Below are 23,998 nucleotides of genomic sequence, written 5' to 3'. Positions count from 1 at the left end.
CAAATGAAATATAGTTGATTTATTATAGTTGTGTTAGTTTCTCATGTACAGCAAAGTGATTCAGTTATATAAACATTCTTTTTCGTATTCTTTTCCATTATGGTTTATTACAAGATACTGAATATAGTTCCCTGTACTACACCTTGGGACCTTGTTGTTTATCTCCATCTTCATTTTTCTGTTTCTCTGAGGCATCTGATCTTACTGACTCACTTCTCCCTGAAACTCTTTTTTGGTTTTTATGGCTTTTTATCTTCCAACAAACCAACCTGCCTTCCACCCTTCCTAAAAATTCTTTCTCAATCTTTGTACCTGCTCTGCTGCTTATGTCTTAAATACATGTATTCTCTATATTTCTATCTTTTCTCTTTTCTTAATAATATCTTTTCTTAATAAATATCATTAGTTCTCTATGGTTTTTGTAGAAAAACATTTTGCCACCATAGCAGACACACATAATGGTGGGTTTGGGACAAGTGGGCATATGGATACTGCTAGATGGACAAGTCGTTTGTCACTTGACTTCCTAGCTTATAAATACTCAAAAAAAAAAAAAAAGTAACAGAGGTTACTTTCAGGTCTCCAAAATTCTATTCAGAAATAATTACTGGAGATTTATCACAGCCAGAAAGGATCCATGCCAAAGACACAAAAAATACACAACATATGGTTTCAGATATTTTACAAGAACAAATTTTCTATACTATTACTTTTGACGTATGAGTGAACAGAATTAATTGTTTCTATTAATATTCTAAAATAATATTAAATCAAAATTTAACAGGTATCTAAATTAAAAGCATAGCCTAAAGGAAGCAAATTCTTAGTCACAGAACTCACCAGTCTAATTTAGTGATTTTATTTTAGTGTCCTGATACACCACAATATGTTTTTTAAAAAAGTAATCTTTGAGGACATTTGTTTAAGGGAAAATGTCATTTTTAGTTGCAAAATGCAATTATGAAAATGAAATAAGATAGGTGGGTTATGAACTCATTATATTTACTTTCAAAATCAAAAACCTAAGATGCTCTTGATACCACAAAGCTATTTAAAACTGGCATACTCGCATTAAAACACAAAGTTTAACAAAGATGAAAACAACAAAAAACTATACAAATGTGGATTAAAAACATCAACTAAATGGCCCTAGAACTCTTGTAGCTTTGCTTTTTTCATTTTATATTTTCACTCTAAAAAAATACAATGTTAAGAAAACATTCTATAACGTGGAGAATGTTAAGGCTACCCCGAAAAAGAATTTTTTGAAGTGAGAAGAATAAGTTTCTTTCTCAAAAAACAAATATTCTGTACCTTCAAAAAATAAATATTCTCTAAGTGCTTTGTAGCAATAATTTTTTATGATTCTGTATAGGAGTCCTTGCAGACTAGGAAGAAGCCACCATAGAAGCTAACATTAAAGATCACACAACTAGATCAGGTTGCCCTCCACCTCTCAGGAGGGCACATATCCTGCCTAATAGCCCTGCTCACTGTAGTCACTGTGGGAAGTCAAAACCTCCCAAGGTATATATAACCACCCCAACTGGCAACCCTGTATCACTCTCAATATCTCCTAATCAGACCAAGGACACTGTCTATAGAATCCTGTACTGTCAGGAACTGCTGCTCTATGATTAGAAACCTCCTTATATTTCTTATCAGGACTTTCCATTTATAGCCCAGTTTTAACAAAAACCTGGCTTGAGCCCACTCCCAACATCCTAATACTGCTAATAAACATAACCTCTCTTCCTAAAAAATGTCAGCTCTTCTAAAGCTTGTCATCCTCCCACATGTGCAATTCATCAGAAAGTCTTTCTGTTCTATAAAAATGTACTGTTCTTTTGATAAAATGGTATATAAGCATTAAGTTCTTACCAACCCTTTTACTGATCTCTAAGTGCTCCCAAATGTAAATGGAACACATATGCTAATAAACTTTTGATTTTCTCTTGTTTAAAAAAAAAAAAGGAAAAAGAAAAAAGTCTTTCTGATTCTTCCTCCAAAATCTACAAATCCACCCATTTCTCTTCATCTTCACTCTCACCCCTTTGGAAGTTATGATTATCTCTGGCTTGGACTACTGCAGCACCTCCTAATTGGTGACTTTTCTTTTCCTCATGCTCCTTTCCAAATTATTCCCCTTAGAGTAGCAAAAGCCTACAGTGGCTTTACTTTTCATTTAAAGAAAAATCCTACACCTATGTTTTATAACATAAAAATATAAATATTTAATAGTCAAATATAAGTCAAACACAACCCAGGCTGTTTAATATAAATAGTGTTATTTAATATTATTTCTGAGATGCCTCTGAAGAAGTGAATGATTTGAAAGGAAGAGGTTTACCCTTTTTAATAGCAAAAAATAAAAATGAAGCCATTTGAAATTACTATTTCTCATGTAACAGGTTGACAAAATTAAAGAAACAACTGCACACTACAGGTGAGAGTGTGGGGAAACAGGTTCTCCACTGCACTGTTAGTAGAAATGTAAATTACTGAAAAACAATTCGGCAATAGCTATTAAAATTCTAAGAGGGCAAAACTTTATACCCAGAAATTCTACTTCTTGGAATTTATCACACAAAAAACATTTGCATAACCATTCAGATTATATTAACAAGGACATTTATCATAGTTTTAATAGCCAAAAAAGTTAAGTAAGAAATGAAAGACATGAATAAAATGATATGCAGCCTTTAAAAAAAAGTAAACTAACCAAGTAAAATGATACAGAGAAAACCCAAAATATATAATAAACTAAAAAAAGTCAAACTTCAGAACCACTTATTGAGTACCAAATTATTTCTATAAATTAAATAAATGTCCTGTGTGGGCATATGTATTAAAAAAAAAACTTAATTGCCTGGTAAAAATGTAAATATTAGAATTAATCAAAAACAAAATGATTTCTGTGCCAACTCAAATTCCATTCACAAGTTGCTAAAAACACACATACCTTGTGACCTACCACTACAAACGACAGCATTTCCAAACATAGAGCCTATTAAAATATGAAACACTGTATCATTCCAAATTTAGGACAGATGCTTCCATGAAATTAAACTGCAGCTCTCACATGTAACAGGAAACAATCATTACACTAGAAGCCAAAATTATATCTAAAGTAAAATAATACAGATTAAGATGAGTTATTTTCTAATCATTACTTGATAGTGTGAAAAAATATAAAACAGTATCAATTCAAAGATAGCAGAAAATATTAGCAGCTCCTCCATAAAGTAGTAAAAAAAAAAAAAAAACTCCCTAATTTAAGTTACTCTGGGGAAGTAAAGTCTTAATTAATTTTTTTTAATGCTAGAATATTTCCACAGGAAAAAAATTTATTCCATTCAGGCATATACAACAACAAAAAGGTATGAAACGTGATGTAAAGATCCTACCATACTGCTTATATTTCTATGTATTAGTAATTTATAATTAACAAATTGTAGCAGATACTCAGAAATGATCCGAAGGAAGTAAGAAAACATTGGTCATGATTCCTTTGTACCAGGAACAATGCTAGAAAGAGGAGATAAAATAATTTGTAAAGTAAGGAACTTCTGGTCATGACATTCTAACTGGAATCAAACTCATCTTCCCATTGAAAACTACTGGAAAGCTGAACATAATGCATGAAACTCAGACACGGGCAGCAGGAAGCACAGGACTGGAATCCCTGGGTTGAGGAGACAAAGCTGAAGGTCTGGGAAGAGCAAAGCAGCCAGAGTTCATGGGACAGACTACTGGAGATGACAGAGGTACACAGAGAGAAAAGCCTGGAGATGTGCAGCAAACACCACTCTGTCCAGTATTCAGCGGAATACTGATGACTGCATGCCTGAGAGAAAACTACACAAGCTGGGCAAAGAACTAGCTGACAAGATAGAGGGAAAAGCACCTGGCGTTCACCCACGGCCAGGAATAGGGCCTGTTCCCACCAGCCACACTGGAAAACTCATCATTCATGGAATGTTGGGTAGAATATTCAAAAGGTTTTGCCATGCCAGTGGGGAGTAATTAGCCCTGGAGTTAGCACTGCTCTAGTCCTGCCTAACAAATCTTAAAATCAAGATCCAAAAAGATCCAAACTCTTTCCAAGTAACTTAACTGTGTCCCCAAACAAACTCAACAACACACGGCAATGTAAGCTATCAAAAATGAAACAGGCAGAAAAAAGAATTTTTAAAAAAGAAACAGAGTATCACTGAACTGTAGGACACCTTCTAGAGTTCTAATAAATGTGTAATTAGAAACATCAAAGGAGACAGAGGGGGACAGAGAAAGTATTTGAAGAAATAACAGCTGAAGATATTCAAAATGATGAAAACTAAAACCCCACAGATTCAAGAAATTCAATGAACCCCACCACAAAAAGCATGGAAAAAAAAAAAAAAAAAAAACCCTACACTATCAGTACCATAGCTGAGTCATACAGCCTTGGGACATTCCAGTATTTTACAATGATAATATAATAATTTCCACAAACTGATTACATCTATGAAACCCATGAATTCTACAATTCATTTTGAAAAGTTTGTGGGTATGTTATTTTTTTCTTACAGCATTTAAAATTTCTTCCCCTGTAAATACAGCAGGAATTGACTGGTCTCCTTTCCTGCATAGTTTATATCACAGTATCCAGAATTCTCTACAGGTAAGTTCTCATCTGGTGGAGACTTTTAAAAAACCAAAGGACTGAGGTTACTTGGTGAGTCAGCAAGAAACGGATCATCTGAGTTAAGTATGTCCTTTAATGTCAGGGGACTTTTGGCTTCTCTATTTAATTAAAGCCTTTCTAACAATGGAAGAGTTGAAACTTTTAAGTCCCTATTATTCAAGTACTATAAATTCTCAGGTTATCAAACACTAACATCATAATCAAAACAAATCGTGAATAAAAATAACATGCAGACAAAAGATTATTAAATATTCTTACATAAAAGAGAATCAAAATAATCCACATAACTGAAGTCAGTATCTGAGTTCTGCAGAGTGGTACCAAGTGTGCTGAGCTGCACCAGCTCAGTCACTGCCCGATCTCAGCGGTAAGAGAGTCATTTCTGGAAACCACATGACCACCAGGTTATTACTACTGCTATTAAAAAAGGAGTAAATCTAAATGTCTAAGCACAGATTCAAAACAAGAAGGAAAATTACATTACCTTTTCTTTCCCAATACTTTCTCTTCCCGCTTTCTAGACTCAGTGCCCCTCAACTGCTTTTGTTCTCCTTGGACTGAGAGGCTACTCTTCTTGTTCTTCTGAGGAACAAAGATAACTGGCCAGAGTCTCACTTTTGTCCTTCAGAAGCAAATCACATAAGCTCAACAGTTTGTCCTACCAAAAGTTAGGGGTTGAAACAAGACCTCCGCAGTCTCTCCCAGCCCCAGGACCCGTGACTGTTCGCTGCTTGGCTACGTCCCTCTCTGCTGTCATCCTCATAAATTCCTTGAGCTTTGTAGCTCGTGTCCACAGAAGATTTCTTTATCGATCCAGCTCGAGTGGATCTTTGTTAATACAGGGATGGCCTATTTGGAAATTTTAAAGAAGACAATAAATTACAGTCAGGAGATGTTTGCCTGCTTCCCTCCAGCTTTTGTGCAATATTCCTGTTCTCCACCCTGCTGCACCCCATTCCCACTCCACACCCATGTCCTAGAGAAGTTGTTCTAGCTGTTATTCCCTATTTTCTGTATCCCCAAAATCTCCTTGATTGGCTCTTTCAGCTCAACATTTCTTTAAAAAACAAAGCCTTTCTTTTCCTAATCCAACCAATTCTTCCAGCTACTGCTCAATCTACTCTTCTTTAAAACTCCTCAAACAGACGTCTAGGGGATAAACCATTAAAACTCTGCATTTGCTCCCAGAAAGTATGAACCAGGCTATATACTTAAGATATTCCCTTTCTCTGAAGCTCCACCAAATATATTCTGTTTTCTTCTCTCATATCCTGTGTAACACAGAACCAAGAGGTGGTTTGATGTTCTCCATGACTTCTCCCCAATTCCACCCCTATTAAAGTTAACCTTACTTGCCTAGACCACCCTCTGCTCTTCCTCTTTATCACATACACTCATAAGCTTTCTCTTATTTACCCCTTATATCAACACTCTGAGACACATATCTTCATCTTATAAATGGTGTCAGAGAGAATAATCTGTCCAAGGCCACACAGCTAACAAATGCAAGAGCTCAGACTCAGCCCAAATCTACCTCTTAATGTGTTAGACTGGATACAACCTAAGGGGCTCAGGGGATACAGAAGCATGGGGACCTAAAGACCTCCAGTTCTTGTATCTAAAGATTACTTTGAGAATAACTACCTAAGCTAAACTGATGAGAGCACTTTATAAACTGGTTACATATTACACGAACCTGTACTTAGTACTTTATCATTAAAGTACAAGCTAAGAGGCATGGGGAAAGCTACCTACTCCCTGTAGGCCACCAGCTTTGTAGCATGAGTAGCAGCTAAGGTGAAGAAGCCCTTTGAGGCCAAGATTAGAGAGTACTTGATATGACATACTCTGTTAGAAGAAATGAAGGTGAAAACAGAAGAGGCCTCTCACTCTTTGCGTTTCTAACTAGAATCATAACCAATGCTTCAAATATCCCTAAGCAATAACAATTAAGAAATAAATCACCATCTTCTTATCTAACCAACCCCAGTTCCACACTGGATAATTAGTAACAGCATCACTTTAAGAGAGACAGAGTACACATTTCTCTATGTCCTGGGAAAACAAATGTCTGGTTTAGTACTTTTAAGTTTTAGAAAAATTTTCAGAATGCCAAGTTGTACATTAAATAATATTAATATTATAAAATACTGTTTTTACATGAAATGCATTATTTCAAAAGATTTTCTGAATTCCTAAATGTGATTATTTTATGTTGGCATCTTGTGACCAAAAATAATCCCTAGAAATAAATGCATCCCTTATTTCACAGTAAAAAAGAAGGAATAATGATTCAATTTACAGAAATATTATTCTCCTCTACCTCCCCTCCCAAAAAGAGATCAGTTAAATAAATAGCATATTAAATAGCACAGCAAGTTTCTAAAATAATTAGTATAACTCCTAAAAAGTCTATTTTACTCTTAGAAAGCCAATATAGGTAAGGAGTATTGGTTATACTAGAATGAATATACAATATAAAGAAAGTAAACACTGTACTCAACTTTTGAAAAGAGCAAACTACATTTAGGGGAAATTTTTCCGTATTTTAGAAAAGCACATCATGCTTTCCACCTCTGAACTAACAGATGTGTGGTAAGGTAAATCAGTATTTCATAAACAGGTAGTAATTGAAGTGTTCTGAGTTCTTATACCAAAAAGTATTTATTCCAGGACATTGAGTCAAAGAACAAACTACTACTAGAGCTATAATTACAGTAAAGCATTGAAAATAATCAACAGAATGACTCAAGCTTGAAAAATACCTAAATACTAGTTGTCATAAATAGCTTTTCTCTGTAGACTGTATCTTCCAACTACTTGCTTTCTTTCTTCTTTCTTGAATATTTTTTAAATACAGCATAAAAATGCATGAAGAAGAATGTGTAGCTTCTGTACCACACAATAATTCAAAATGTTTCTCTGAATCAGTTTTTTATTCAGACTTGGACTATTACAAAATAAGAATGTTTTTTAGAATCTGAATCCTTATGAGATACAGAAATCCAAAAGACAAGTCATTAAATTTCCCTAAAACTGAGGTTTTCAAAGACTCATTTGTAAGTACAGAGGAAACCTTAGGTAGTTTCCATTCCGAAGAGCCTGTCTTTCCGCATTTTCTCAAAGCTACCTGGGCTGCAGTAAGAATCACCTGAGGGCATTTTAAAACTACCAATTCTTGAATCCCATGACCTGAGATTCTGATTTGATAGGTTTGGGATGGGGCCAGGCATCGGTATCTTAAAGCTTCTGAAGTAATTCTAATGTACAAGTTCTCCTGCAACAAACATTTGTGACCCTAATAATCACTGGATTGTGCAAGATCTCACAACAAAAACCACACAGCATATGGGAAAATGGCATTAGAGGCACAACGCTCAAAAAACTCCTCAAGGAAACATAATAAAAACTTCGTATGATTTTACATGTATTAAATGGTTAAGGCATAAAGTCAGCCCTCCATATCAGCTGGTTCATCTGTGGATTCAACCAACCTCAGATTGAAAATATTCAGAAAAACAATTTTAAAATGTTTATATATTGATTCTGTACCTGGCAACTTTACTATATTTATTGATTATTTCTAATAGTTTTTTGATAGAGTCTTTAGGGCTTTCTACATATAAAATCATGGAATCCACAAATAGTGACAGGTTTCAATCTTCCTTTCCAATTTGAATGCCTTTTATTTCTTTTTCTTGCCTAATCACTGTGGCTAGGACTCCTAGTACTATGTTGAATAAAAGTGTGAGTAGGCATCCTTGTCTTGTTCCTGATCTTAGAGGGGCAACTTTAAATTTTTCAGCTTTGAGTATGATATTAGCTGTGGATTTGTCAATATGTCATTTATTATATTGAGGTATGTTCCTCCATACACATTTTATTGAGAGTTTTTACCACAAATGGGTGCTGAGTCTTGTCAAATTCTTTTTGTTCATCAACTAAGATTATCATATGATTTTTACCCTTCGTTTTGTTAATGTGGTGAATCAAACTGATTGATTTGTGGATGTGAAACCATCCTTGTATCCCTGGAATAAATCACACTTGATCATGGCGTACGATCCTTTCAGTGTACAGTTGTCACTCAGTATACAAGGGGGATTGGTTCCAGGACCCATCACAGATACCAAAACATGCGGACACCCAAGTCCCATAGTTAGCCCTCCATATTCAAGGTTCTGCGCCCTTGGATTCAACCAACCGCATATCATATAGTACTGTATTTACTACTGAAAAAAAAATCTGTGTATAAGTGTACCTGTGCAGTTCAAAATCTGTGTTGTTCAAGGGTCAACTGTATTGTTTCTTTGGCTTGCTAATATTTTGTTGAGGATTTCTGCATATTTGTTCATCAGAGATAATACCCTGTAATTTGTATGTGTGTGTGTAGTCCTTGTCTGGTTTTAGGATCCAAATAATGTTGACCTCATAAAATGAGTTAAGAAGCATTCCTTCCTCTTCAATTTTTTGGAAGAGTTTAAGAAGTACAGGTATTAAATCTTTGAATGTTTGGCGGAATTACCCAGTGAAGCTGTCTCTTCAATTTTTTGGAAGAGTTTAAGAAGTACAGGTATTAAATCTTTGAATGTTTGGCGCAATTACCCAGTGAAGCTGTCTAGTCCTGGAATTCTGTTTTGGGGAGATTTTTGTTTCAGTCCCCTTCTTACTGATCACTCTATTCAGATTTTCTACTTCTTTGTCATTCAGTATTGGAAGGTTGTAAAGTATCACTAAAGAATTTATCCACTTCTTCTAGGTTGTCCAATTTGTTGGCACTTTCTTTTCACTGCCATTTACTTGGAGTATCTTCTTCCATCCCTTCACTTTTAGCCTATGTTTGTTTTTAGAGCTAAGATGAGTCTCATGGAAGCAGCATATGGTTGGGCCTTATTTTTTAATCCAGCCAGCCACTCTGTGTCTTTTGATTCAATCCATCTACATTTAGGGTAATTATTACTATTTAAGTACTTAGTTCTGCTGTTTTATCTTTTGTTTTCTAGTTGCTCTATAATTCCATCATTCCTTTTTCCTTGTGTTTCTGTCTGCCATTTTAGTTTGGTGGTTTTGCAAGAGTATTTTCTGTTTCCTCTTTTTTGTTTCATGTCTCTGCTCTAGATTTGTTTTATGGTTACCATGAAGTTTGTGTAAAACATCTCATAGATAAAATAGTCCTTTTTGTGCTGACAACATCGCATTTTCATTTGCCTATATGGTTTCATCCTTTTCCACTTCCAATTTTATATTTTATCATCTCAAATTATCCCTTTTATATTGTGAGTTTATTACCAAATGGAAGTAGCTGTAGGTTTTCTTCTTTTACTGCTTTTTTCCCTTCATGTTATAATTAAGTGTTTAAACAACTTATTCTGATATGGAGTTGCAATTTTCTGATTCTGTTTCTATTTATCACCTTATTCATAGTTTTGTGCATGTTGGCCTTTTCATTTCAGGTAGAAGAGCTCCTTTCAACATTTCTTATAAAGCAGATTTAACAGTGATGATCTCCCTCAGCTTTCATTTGTCTTCAAAAGTCTTTATTTCTCCTTCATATCTGAAGGATAACTTTGCTGCACAGAATTTTCTTGGCTGATATTTTTAATATATCAATATTTTGATTATGTCAATCCACTTTCTCCAGGCTGGTAGAGTTTCTGCTGAGAAATCTACTGATGGCCAAATGTGGATTCTTTTATAGGTTACCATCCTTTTTCCCTGGATTCCTTTAAAATTGTGTCTTCATTAGCCACATTATATACTTGAAACTCGTTAAGAGAGTAGATCATAAATGTTATCACCACACACACAAAAAGGTGAGGGGTGGAGATGTTAACTAACTTCTCTATGGTAACCATTTCACAATACATATGGGTATCAAATCATCTCATCATACAACTTAAATTTAAATATGTTATATGTCAATAATATCTCAATAATACTAGAAAAAATATTTAAATCATTTCTTCACATTTCCTTTGGAGAATTTTAATGTAATGTGTCTTGGAGAAGGTCTTTTTGCATTGAATTAATTAGGAGTTCTCTAAGCTTCATGTATTCATATATCTAGTTCCTTCCCCAGGTTTGGGATGTTCTCAGCTATTATTTCTTTAACTAAATTCTCGGCTCCCTTTTCCCTCTTCTTCTGGGATACCCATTATCCTAATGTTGCCCTTCCCAAAAGAGATGGATAGTTCTCACAGAATTTCTTCTTCTTCTCCTCCTCCTCTTCCTATTCTTCCTCTTATTCTTTTTCTTTTCTTCTTCTCTTCTTCCTTCTTCTCCTCCTCCACCTGCTCCTCCTCCTCCTTCTTTTTTAAATCTTAATGCTCTCTCCTCTTCTACTTATACCATTTCTAGATTTCTATCTTTGAGCTTGTTAATTCTCTCTTCCATATGGTCTGCTCTATTTCCAAAGCTTTCTAGTGAGTTCTCCATCTTATTTATTGATTTAACTCCAGAATTTCTGTTTTGTTATTATATAGAGTTTCAATCTTTTTGGTAAAGTATTCCTTTTGCTCATTAATTTTATTCCTGAGCTCATACAATTGCCTTTCTGAGTTTTCTTGTACATCGCTGAGTTTCTTCATGACAGCTATTTTGAATTCTATCAGATTGCAATATTCCATGACTTCAAGTTTATTTTCTGGAGAACAGTCATTTTCCTTTTACAATTCTGTGTTACCATGGTTCTTCATAGTGCTTAATGAATTGCTACTCTGCCAGCAAATCTGAAGAAGAGAATAGCTTTCTTCTTCATATAAAGCTTAAAAAAAAACAACCAAAAAAACTCTTGATTCTAAGGATTCAGTAAGTTAATAGAGTCGCTCTTTTATTTCCCAGTAGATGGCACTACAGCACAAATTCCTGGTTTGTCTTACCTGAGCTCTGGTTGTATTTGAGAGTTGGCACTTTACACCTTCCACTGCCTCTATCAGAGGTGTCACCCGGTACCCTAGATGTCACTGCTTGTGCCTCCAGGGTCACTGGTGCCTTAATGCTGCTGGTATCAGCAGTGTCACCCACTGAGGCACCAGGATGTCAGGTGCTTCTGTGTTTTCAGTTTTCAGTCTCCTGAATGGCAGGCTCTGCTGCCACAGGTGGAGGGAAAGGGTGTATGGCAGCCAGGGCCTCATGTGTCTCTGCTGTGGCCAGAATTGTAGGGTACGCAGGCTCTGCCACTGGGTGGGGGACATAGGGGAGGAGTTGGAGTGGTTGGCACATCTGCAGCTGGAGGGATGTGGCTGCAGGCTCCACTGCCACTGCTGTTGAGTTCCAGGTGGCTGTGGGTACCTGTGCAGCCATGAATCTGGTGTGTAAGCTGCCTCCCCTGGTGCTACGAGGTTCTCTGAGTCTGCAGGCTCAAGGGTATGAGATCACATGCACTGCCTTCACTGTTCCCCATCTCCCGCCTCTATCTGTTTCAATATACCCACCTTTAGATGTAACGATGTGCAGAATTCTCCAGCCTTCTAGTGTTTAGGAAATAGGCTCCTTTGTTGAGTTATGGATGCTTTACTGGTTGCAGATTAAAGGAGAGAGACAAAGGGATCATCTCATGCTGCCATGATAATTTTTAACTGGATTTTTTTTTGCTTTTGAGTTATATGAGTTCCTTGTATTTTTGATATTATATCAAAAAAACAGTTTGCTAATTTTTCTCCTATTCTGTAGGTTGCCTATTCATTTTGCTGAGGGTTTTGTTTTTGTTTTTGTCTTTTTGCTGTACAGAAGCTTTTTATTAATGCTTTTGTTGCTTATACATTTTCGCTTTTGTTGCTTGAGCTTTTTGGTGTCATATCCAAAAAACTGTTGCCAAGACCAATGTTAAGAAATTTTTTCCCTATATTTTCTTCTAGTAGCTTTGCAGTTTTGGGTTTTACATTTAAGTTTACAATCCATTTTCAGTTAATTTTTGTGAGTGGTGTAAGATAGGGGCCCAATTTTAAATATCCTTTTACATGGGCACATTCAGTTTTCCTAACATCCAATATTAGACTATTCTTGGCTCCCTTGCCAAACTTTAGTTGACCACATCTACGTGGGTTTATTTCTGGACTCTCAATTCTGTTCCACTGGTCTATGTATCTGTTTTTATGTCAGTACCATACTGTATTGATTACTATAGCTTTATAATAAATTTTGAAATCAGGAATTGTGATGCATCCAGCTTTGTCTACTTTCTCAGAATTACTCTGGCTATTCCAGGTCTTCATAGTTCCATGTGTATTTAACATTTTTTTTTCTATTTCTGTGAAAAATGTCATTAGAATTTTGATAGGGATTGCACTGAATCTATAGATGGCTTTGGATAGTAAGGGTATTTTAACAATATTAAGTCTTCCATTTCATTAGCACAGAATACCTTTCCATTTATTTGTATCTCCTTCAGTTTCTTTCATCAATATCTTATACAATTTTCAGTGTATTGATATTTCCCTTTCTGGTAAACTTTATTCCTAAGTATTTTAATGTTACTTGATGAATTGTATATGGGATTGTTATCTTTATTTCTTTTTCAGATAGTTCATTGTTAATGTATAGAAACCCAATGATTTTTGTACATTGATTTTCTATCCTGCAACTTTACTGAATTCATCTATTAGTTTCATTAGTCTCTTGGTGGCATCTTCAGTATTTTCTATATATAATAACACATCCTCCACAGACAGAGACAATTTTTTGCTGCTTCTTTCCCATCTGGATGTCTTTTATTTCTGACAAGTGTAATTGTAGATGTGTAAAAAAACACAAGATAAAATTCACCTTTAGCATAGAGCAAAACAAGCCCTCAAACTAAAATAGCCATTAACATATGAAAAGGTATTTAATTTCATTCATAATTAGTGAAGTATAAATTAAAAGCCATAGTAGGTATCATTTCTTAACTATCAGATTAACAATAATACTCTGTTGCCCAGATTAAGTGACAATTGGTAGTTTCACATATTCCTGTTGGATACACAAAATGATACAGGGCTATAAAGGAAATTTATATTTATTTATATTGGCAATATATAGCAAAAACATTTACACTTTGACCAAGAAACTCCATTTCCAGGAACTTACTCTAAGGATACTCATAAGGATACAAAAACATATCTGTAACAAAGTTACTCATTACAGCATTACTTGTGATTGCAATATACTCTGAGACATAATATTCCAACATAGTAACTTGGCTGAATATCTAAATATTCTTTCTGCTAAAAGGAACCAAAAATCCCTTAGGGAAAGACTTTAATGAAGGACTGGAAAAGGGAAGATTCAAAAGATGAGCCTGGAGTATTTTATTAAGTCAGGAAATAAGAAGTATTCAAAGAATGACAGGGAAAGAGTTCGGGTAACTAAAAGCAAATATGGCTACCTAGGCTTCTATCTCCCAATATCTCTTCCAAATGCAACACAAACAATAAAAACATAAAAGTAAAACCACACAAAAACCATGCCCTCAGGATTAAAGACAGAATGTACACACTTCAAAATAACTTTAACCAAAAAAGGAAAACTACATGGCACAGAGTGTGACTTCTCACACTTACATTCCAGATTAAAGGAACTGAAGAAGCATAACTAAATGAAATGAGTGATTCTGGATTAGACTCTGAATCAGGATGAAAAAAAAATTTTTTGCCAAAAAGGGACAATATTGGAACAACTGACAAAAGCTGATAATAGCATGGTAACATTGCCAATTTTCCCAAATTTAATCATTATATTGTGGATTTGTTCTTAGAAAATACATGCTTAAATATTTAAGAATAAAGAGACATGATGTCTTCAACTATCTTGTGAATCATTCAAAACATATATATATATGTGTATATATATATATATATATATATATATATATATATATATATATATATAAAAGTTATATTAAGAGAAAAAGGGAACCACAGATCAAATACAGCAAAATGTTAACTAATCAATAGAGTAGATAGGGGACTCTGTTTTTTGTTCTATTCTTGAAACTCTGCTGTATATTTTAAATTTTTTAAGTAAAGACATAAAAATCACTAGTTACAAGACTTCTGCTTCCAGTCAAGATAGAGAAACAGGCACATATTTATCCCCTTGCATAAAACAACTAAAAACTGGACAAAATACAAGAAATAATGTTCAAGCCATTGGACATTAGGCAAGGAAGGACACTGAACTCTGAAAGACTATAAATAAATGAACTGAGTCCTGAGATTATCACAGCTTACTGAATGGAGAAAATGTACAAGCCATGGCCCAGGGAAGAAGAGCCAAGTAGAACACAGTTATCTCTGTGAGTTAAAGAGACTGTTCAGAGCAAAGAGACATCAGGGTACAGTACTGGAGAAGACACAAGGACACAGTACTGCAGAGGAGGGAGGTGTACGAAGAGAAGACTCAGGAGATCCACAAAGACTCCTTCTCAAATATTAAGCTAAGTGCTGATCAGCTCAGGATGTGAGGAAACTACTCTATGCCAAGGAAATAACCCATCTGTAAGGATTACAGAAAACACTGTCTAGAGCTCACATAGGACCACGGAATTGTGCCAGGTTCCAACAGCCAGAGTATAAAACCTCATAATATGGGGAGCATCCTCTGAATACTGAGAATGATCTTGCCCCAGCAGAAGAGATAAATTCACTCTAGACTACACATACTGCTGGGCTACTTAATAAATATAAAAAACAAAAACCAAAAAGATCAAGCTATGTCCAAGTAACTTAACTATATCCCAACAAAGCTCAATAATATATAAAGAAATGTAAAACTATTCAGTAACTAATAATTTAAATTCATTATATCTGGCATCAAATCAAAGATTACCAGACATGCAGATGCAGGAATATAAAATAAGGGGGAAAAATCAATCAAACTGGCCCAGAAGTAGCACCGGTGATAGAAGACAGGAGGAATAAAAGTTATTATGACTGTATTCCATCTGTTCAAGAAACTGAAAAAAAGAATAAATTATATTAATTAGACAAATGGAAAATATTTTAAAAGATTCAAATTGAACTATTACAAATGATTCATTTATTTATGACTTGTTAATTTTCAACATAAAAATGGCTCAACTACTCAAGTTTCTGTTTTCTTCTCTCCAATTCCTCCACCATAAGTACAGGCATGGGGCAAAAGGAGGATCTGAATCTGGCAGATATGAAAAAATAAAGCACTGGCACACAGGCATATGTAAATTGAAATACTGGTGAGACAGGAAGTGACACTGCCAGAGGAGGAGGAGGGAGGGAGGAAGGGACACAGCTGGAACAGGAGAGATTAGGGAGAGGGTTAGTTAAAATCACTGATAGGGTTATTCAAGAGCCCAAGGGTTGGAGGGGCGGCAGTCCAACATGGTGGCATAGCAAGCCTGATCTCACCCTCTTCCAAGACATACCAAATCTACATCTACATCTGGAATAATTTCAGCTAAAAAGAACTTAAAACTAGATGGGCAGTAGAGGCAAAGATGCAGTGTCACCTAAAACCCCATCCCAACACACTGATACACGGTAGGGAGGCATCTCATAAGCCCAGACCTCTCTTTGAGGATCAAAGTATTTGTGCCGCACACTGGGCACCTAAACCCTTGACACCCACACCAGATAGACAAGGCAGCCAAGACATCTGGCTTTAGAAACCAATGGGGCTTACACCCAGGGGGCCATCTGAGGTACTTCTGTTGCAGGGCTCATGTGTGGACTCACTGGTTCCAGGAAACAGCACAAAGGCAGCAATTTGAAAGGTGACTGGATTATATATGAAGGAGATTCCGTTGCTAATCTTAAAGTATCTGCTGGATGGACAGGAATTAGTTGGGATTTTCCTCATGGATGGTGGCACTAAACCTAATTACCCCCACCCCCAAAAAATTAATAAATAAACTTTTTTTTTTTTTAAGTCAGGCTACTCAGACAATCACAAAGGTCTCAGAGATAACCAAGAGCTAGGATAAGGCTGAATGATAAGAGCCATCTCCTACATAAGGCCTAGTCCTTCAAGACTGGGAGAGATAGCTATTTCTCCTAATACATAGAAACAAACACACAGCGTCAAGCAAAAGGAAGAAACAGAGGAACATGTTCCAAAGGAATAAGACAAAACCTCAGAAAAAGACCTTAATGAAACAGAGACAAGTAAAATACTATACCTGATAAAGAGTTAAAGAGATGCTTACTGAACTAAGAAGAAGAATGAATGAACACAGTGAGACCTATAAGAAATATAAGAAAATACTAAACAGATGTCACAGAGTTGAAGAATACAATAACTGGACTGAAAAATACCCTACAGGGTTCAAAAGCAGACTAGATGAAGTTGAAGAACAAAACAGCAACCTGGAAGATAGGCCAGCAGAACTCACCCAAACAGAGTAGCAAAAAGAAACAGGAATTTTAAAAAGTGAAGATACTTAGGAGACTTACAAGACAACATCAAGGAAAATAACATTCACTTTATGGAGGCCAGGGGGAACCCACGGGGGTAAGGAGCAGAAAAATAAGAGAGAGAGAAAGGGGCAGAAAACTTATTTGAAAAAATAATGGCCAAAAACTTCCCTAACCTGGGGAAGGAAACAGACATACAAGTACAGGAAGCACAGAGTTCTAAATAAGATGACCACCAAGATAAATTATAAATAAACTGTCAAGAGTTAAAGATAAAGAGAGACTCTTAAAAGCAGCAAGAGAAAAACAACTTGTTACATAAAAGGGAACCCACGTTAAGACTACTGGCTGACCTTTCAGCAGAAACTCTGCAGACCAGAAGGGAGTGGCATAATATATTCAAAGTACTGCAAGTAAAAAATTTATAACCAAAAATACTATACCTGGAAAGACTACAATTCAGAATTAAATGAGATATAAAGAGCTTTCCAAATAAGCAAAGCTAAATGAGTTCATCACCACTAAACCAATATTACAAGAAGTGTTAAAGGTCTTCTTTAGGCTGAAAAGACAGCACCAACTAACAATAATATATATATATTATAGTATATATATATATGAGTGAAAGTCTCACTGGTAAAAGCAAATATATAGGAAAGGTAGTATTAACCACTTATAAAGCTAGTATGAAGTTTAAAAGCCAAAGGAGGAAAATTAAAACTACAATAATTAGTTAAGGAATACACAAAATAAAAAAGATGTAGAGTATGACAACAAAAACACAAAGTTTCCAGGAGGGCAATAAAAATGTAAAGTTTTTAGAATGTATTCGAATTTAAGCCGCTACCAATTTAAAACAGACTGCTATATACAGAGACAGCTATATGTGAACCTCAAGGTAACCACAAAGCAAAACATACAGCAGATATACAAAAGATAATGAGAATAGAATTGAACATAACACTAAAGCAATTCATAAAACCACAAGTGAAGAGAGCAAGAGATAAAGACAGGAAGAAAGAGAAACTACAAAATAAGCCAGAAAACAATTAACAAAATAGCAATAAGTTCACACCCACCAATATTTACTTTCAGTGTAAATGGACTAAATTACTCAACAAAAGACACTGAGCGCCTAAATGGATTAACAAAACAAAACAAAACAAGACTAACATACATTATGAAGAAGAAACTTACTTTAGATCTAAGGATCCACAGACTGAAAAAGAAGGGCATGGAAAAATTTTCCATGCAAACAGAAATGAAAAGAAAGCTGGAACAGTCATACTTACATTAGACAAAATAGACTTTAAAACAAAGAACATAATAAAAAAAATCCCACTCCTGGGCATATATCCAGAAGGAATCCTACTTCAAAAAGACACCTGCACCCCAATGTTCATAGCAGCACTATTTACAATAGCCAAGACATGGAAACAGCTTAAATGTCCATCAACAGACGACTGGATAAAGAAGATGTGGTATATTTATACAATGGAATACTATTCAGCCATAAAAATGACAACATAATGCCATTTGCAGCAACATGGATGTCCCTGGAGAATGTCATTTTAAGTAAAGTAAGCCAGAAAGAGAAAGAAAAAAACCATATGAGATTGCTCATATGTGGAATCTAAAAGAACCCAAAACATTAATACAAAACAGAAACAGACTAGACATAGAATACAAACTTGTGGTTGCCAAGGGGGTGGGGGGGTGGGAAGGGACAGACTGGGAGTTCAAAATTTGTAGATACTGACAGGCATATGCAGAATAGATAAACAAGATTATACTCTATAACACAGCGAAATATATACATGATATTATGGTAGCTCACAGCAAAAAAAAAAAAATGTGACAATGAATGCATGTTCATGTATACCTGAAAAATTATGCTCTACACTGGAATTTGACACAATATTGTAAAATGACTATAACTCAGTTAAAAAATGTTTAAAAAAAAAAAGACAAGCACATTACATAATAATAAAATGGTCAATCCAAAAAGAAGATATAATATTTATAAATATTTACACACTTAACACAGAAACATGTAAGTATACAAAGTAACTATTAACACATCTCAATGGGAAATGTGACAGCAATATAATAATAGTAGAAGTCTTTAACCCCATTTACAACAATAGATAGATCATATAGACAGAAAATCAATAAAGAAACATTAGCCTTAAATGAAATGTAAAACCAGATGGACTTAAAAGGTATAAACAGAATATTCCACACAAAAGCAGAATAAACTATCTTCTCAAAGGCACATGGAATATTCTCAAGGATAAACTACATGTTAACCATTAAACAAGTCTCAATACATTTAGGAAGACTGAAATCATATCAAGCATCTTTCCGATAACAATGGTATGAAACTAGAAATCGATTATAAGAAGAAAACTGGATAAATCACAAATATATGAAGATTAAACAGTTAGCAAACCACTAATGTGTCAACAAAGAAATCAAGGTGGAAATTAAAAACATTATGAGACAAATGAAAATGGAATAAAACAACCCAGAATTTATGGAATGCACTAAATGCTGCTCTAAGAGGGAAGCTGAAATAGAGAAAGGCCCTCAAGAAACAAAAAAAATCCCAAATAATCTAACTTACACCTAAAGGAACTAGGAAAAGAAGAACATACAAAGCCCACAGTTAGTAAAAGAAAGGAAATAATAAAGATCAGAGGAGAAATTATAAAATAGAGACTAAAATAACAACAGAAACGATTAGTGAAACTAAGAACTAGTTCTTTGAAACGAAAAATAAAATTGAAAAACCTTTATCTAGACTCACCAAGATAAAGAATGAAGGCTCAAATAAAATCAAAGAGATGTTACAACTGATACCCCAGAAATACAAAGGATACATTTAGGATACAAATGTAACAAATATAGTTACATGTCAAAAAAAACTAGAAAAGTGAAAAACATTGGATAAATTCCTAGAAATACACAAGCTCCCAAGACTGAATCATGAAGAAGTAGAAAATCTGAATAGACTCTTTACTAGTAAGAAGACTGAATCAGTAATCAAAAAACCACCCAACATTCAAAAGTCTACGGAACCACACAGATTCATTGGTAAATTCTACCAAATATTAAATGAAGATTTAATATCTCTTCTTCTCCAACTCTTCCAGAAAACTGAAGAAGAGGGACTTCCAAATTCATTTTAGGAGACCAGCATTACTCTGATACCAAAACCAGACAAAGATACCAATGAAAAAAGAAAATTACAGGCTAATATGCCTGATGAACATAAATGCAAAAATCATCAACAAAATATTAGCAAACCAAATTCAACAATGCATTACAAGGATCATACACCATGAACAATGGGAATTAATTCCAAGGATGCAGGAATTCCAAGGATGCAATTCAACATCTGCAAATCAATAACTATGGTACACCATATTAATAAAATGAAGGCTAAAAATCATATGATCTTCTCGATAGGGAAAAGCATATGATAAAATTCAACATCCATTCATGATAAAAATTCTCAACATAGGTATAGGTCATATATAACAAACTCACAGCCAACATCATACTCAATTGTGGAAAGCTGAGAGCTTTTCATCCAAGATCAGTCTCCAGTCTCACCACTTTTATTCAACATAGTATTGGAAGTCCTAGCCCTGGTAATTAGGCAAGAAAAAGAAATAAAAGGCATACAAATAGGAAAGGATGAAATAAAACTGCCACTATTTTCAGATGAAATGACTCTACATATAGAAAACCCTGAAGACTCCACCAAAAAACTCTTAGAAGTAATAAATATATTCAGTTAAGTTCCAGGATACAAATTAATATACAAAATGTGTTTCATTTCTATACAAATAATGAACTATCACAAAGCTAAATTATGAAAACAATTCAATTTACAGTGGCATCAAAAAGAATAAAATCCCTAGGAATAAATTTAACCAAGGAAGTAAAAGATCTATACACTTAAAACTATTAGACATTATGAAAGAAACTGAAGAAAACACATATAAATGGAAACACATTTCATGACTATGGGTTGAAAGAATTGATATTGTTGAAATGTCCACATGACCCAACGTAATCCACAAATTCAATGCAATCCCTATCAAAATTCCAAAGACATTTTACACAGTTCTAGAACAAATAATTCTAAAATTTGTATGGGACGAAAGTGCCCAAATAACCAAAGCAATCCTGAGAAAGAAAAACAAAGCTGGAGGTATCATGATACCTCATTTCAAACTGCAGTAATCAAGCAATAGTAATCAAAACACTATGACAGTAGAGTAAGAAGAGACATGTGGGTCAGTGGAACAAAACAGAGAGACAAGAAATAAAACCAGACATATATAGTCAATCAATTCACAACAAAGGAGGCAAGACTATAAAATGGGAAAGGATAGTCTCTTCAATAAATGGTGTATTGGGAAAATTGGACAGCCACATGCAGGAGAATATAAGTGAATGACTGTCTTATACCATATATAAAAATCAACTCAAAATGGATTAAAGACTTGAATGTAAGACCATAAACCATAAAACCCCTAGAAGAATACATACGTAAGGAAGATCCTTGACATCACTCTCAGAGATATTTTTTTGGATCTGATCCAAAGGCAATGGCAACAAAAGCAAAAACAAACAATTGGGATTATATTAAATTAAAAAGCTTCTATACAGTAAAGGAAACCATAAACAAAACAGAAAGTCACTCTACTGAATAGGAGAAAATATCTGCAAATTATATATCCATTAAGGGGCTAATATTCAAAATATATAAAGTACCATACAATCTAGCTATTCCACTGCTGGATATTTATCCAAAGTAAACAAAAACACTAATTCAAAGAAATACATACACCCATAATGTTCATTGCAGCATTTTTTACAATAGCCAGATATGAAAATGATCTAAGTGTCCACTCATGAATAAATAAATAAATAAGATGTATACATGTACACACACACACATGAATATTATCCAACCATTACAAAGAATGAAAGCCTGCCATTTGTGACCACACGGATGGATGTTGAGGGCATTACGCTAATGAACTAAGTCAGTCAGAGAAAGATCAATACTGTATGATTTCACGTATATGTAGAATCCAAAAAACAAAACAAACAAAGAAAATAAAACAAAATTCACAAGTACAGATAACAGACTGGTGGTTATCAGACAGAAGGGGCTGGGGAGTAGGTGTAAAGAGTGAAGAGAGCAAGTGTTTGGTGATGGCTGACAACTAGACTTACAGCAATGATCACTTCATAGTGTATACAGATATCGGTTATGTTGTACACCTGAAACTAATATGTACCAGTTTTACCTGAATTTAAGAAAAAAATTATCCCAACATGAAAGAGAGAAGGAAAGAAGATAAGAAGGAAAGGGGGAAGGAAGGAAAGAAGGAAAGTACTGGAAGTGAAAAATATCTGAGCTGAAAAATACATTGAATGATAGTAACACTACATAAAAACAAGATTACTGAAATGGAAGACATAACAGTAGAAACTAGCCACAGTGAAACACAGAAACACAGAAAACAGAAAAATAAATAAACAGAGCACCCGTAAACTAAGGGATAACTTCAAACAGCCAAATATGTATGAAATTGGAGCCCCCAAAGGAAAGAACAGGGAAGAAGGACTAAAAAAAATTTTTGAAAAAATAATGGCAGATATTTTTCTAAAGCATCTAAAAATTGTAAGCCCCCAGTTTTCTAAGATCCACAGAACTTTAGCACAAGAAACATGAAAAAAACTACACAAAGGCACATAACAAATTGCCTAAAATCAGTGATAAAGAGAAAATCTTAAGCACAGTCAGAGGAGGGGAAACTTAGGCACAAATATTTATCAAAAAAAAAAAAAATGCAAGACAACAATACATCTTTGAAGTAGTGAAATAAAATTGTGCCAAGCTAGGATTCTATATATAGCAAATACTTTTCGAAAAAAAAACCACAAAAATATTTTCACACTTACAAAATTTGAAAAAATGAATTACCAGCAGATTTCCATTACAGGAAATGTTAAAAGGAGCTCTTCAAGCAGGAGGAAAATAGTACCAGGTGGAAACCTGGATCTACACAAAGAAATGAAGGGTAACTCAATGGGTACACGTAAAAGCTTACGTTCTTATTATTTAAATTATACAAAAGATAATCAATTATTTATAACAAGAAGGAGGAGGAAGAGGAAGAAGAGGAGGACAAGGAGGAGAAGAATGTATTGCGGGGCCTATAACATAAGTAGAATTAAAGTTATGTCAACAATAGCACAAAGGATAGGCAGAAATGGAGGTATAGTGTGGCAAGGATATTATATAGATGAGGTTCTACATTATCCCTAAAACATAGATGTACAGTAAGTTAAAGATGTATCCTATAAACCCTAAAGCAACCACTGAAATAACACAATAAACAGTGACAGGTGATAATCCAACAAAGAAGGTAAAAATGGAATCATAAAAAAACTCAACCCAAAATAAGGAGAAAAAAGGAGAATAAGAATGAAGAAAGAGCACGTAGGACAAAGGGAAAACAAATGGCAACATGACAGATTTAAACTTAACCAAATCAATAATCACATTAAATGATAACAGTCTAAACACACCAATTAAATGACAAAGATTATCATATTAGGAAACAAAGCAAGACCTACCTACATTCTACCTATAAGAAATCCACTTTAAATATAACAAATAGGATGAAAAAAGACATACCATGCTAACATTAACCAAAAGAAAGCTAGGGTGGTTATGTTAATATCAGACAGAATAGATTTCATAGCAAAGAAGACTACCAGGGATAAAGAAGCTAATTTCATAAATGGTCAATTCATACAGATTTAGAAATCCTAAACATCAGTCACCTAAAATACAAATTAATTCATTTATCATAAAAAAGTAACAATTCTAAACATTTATCCACTTCGTAAC

The 23,998-nt window shown here is 34.5% G+C and overlaps 1 protein-coding gene across 5 annotated transcripts in view; it reads right to left on the bottom strand.

Annotated features, from left to right (window-relative positions):
- FER (FER tyrosine kinase) overlaps nucleotides 1-23,998 on the bottom strand; it is a 362,557-nt gene that overhangs the window by 303,974 nt on the left and 34,585 nt on the right. The gene's annotated exons all lie outside the window — the stretch shown is intronic.

This window comes from Camelus dromedarius, chromosome 3 (assembly GCF_036321535.1).
Source record: "Camelus dromedarius isolate mCamDro1 chromosome 3, mCamDro1.pat, whole genome shotgun sequence".
Taxonomy (NCBI): domain Eukaryota; kingdom Metazoa; phylum Chordata; class Mammalia; order Artiodactyla; family Camelidae; genus Camelus; species Camelus dromedarius.
The sequence above is the reverse complement of the archived record's forward strand: the minus strand, read 5'-3'. Positions and strand labels throughout refer to the sequence as shown.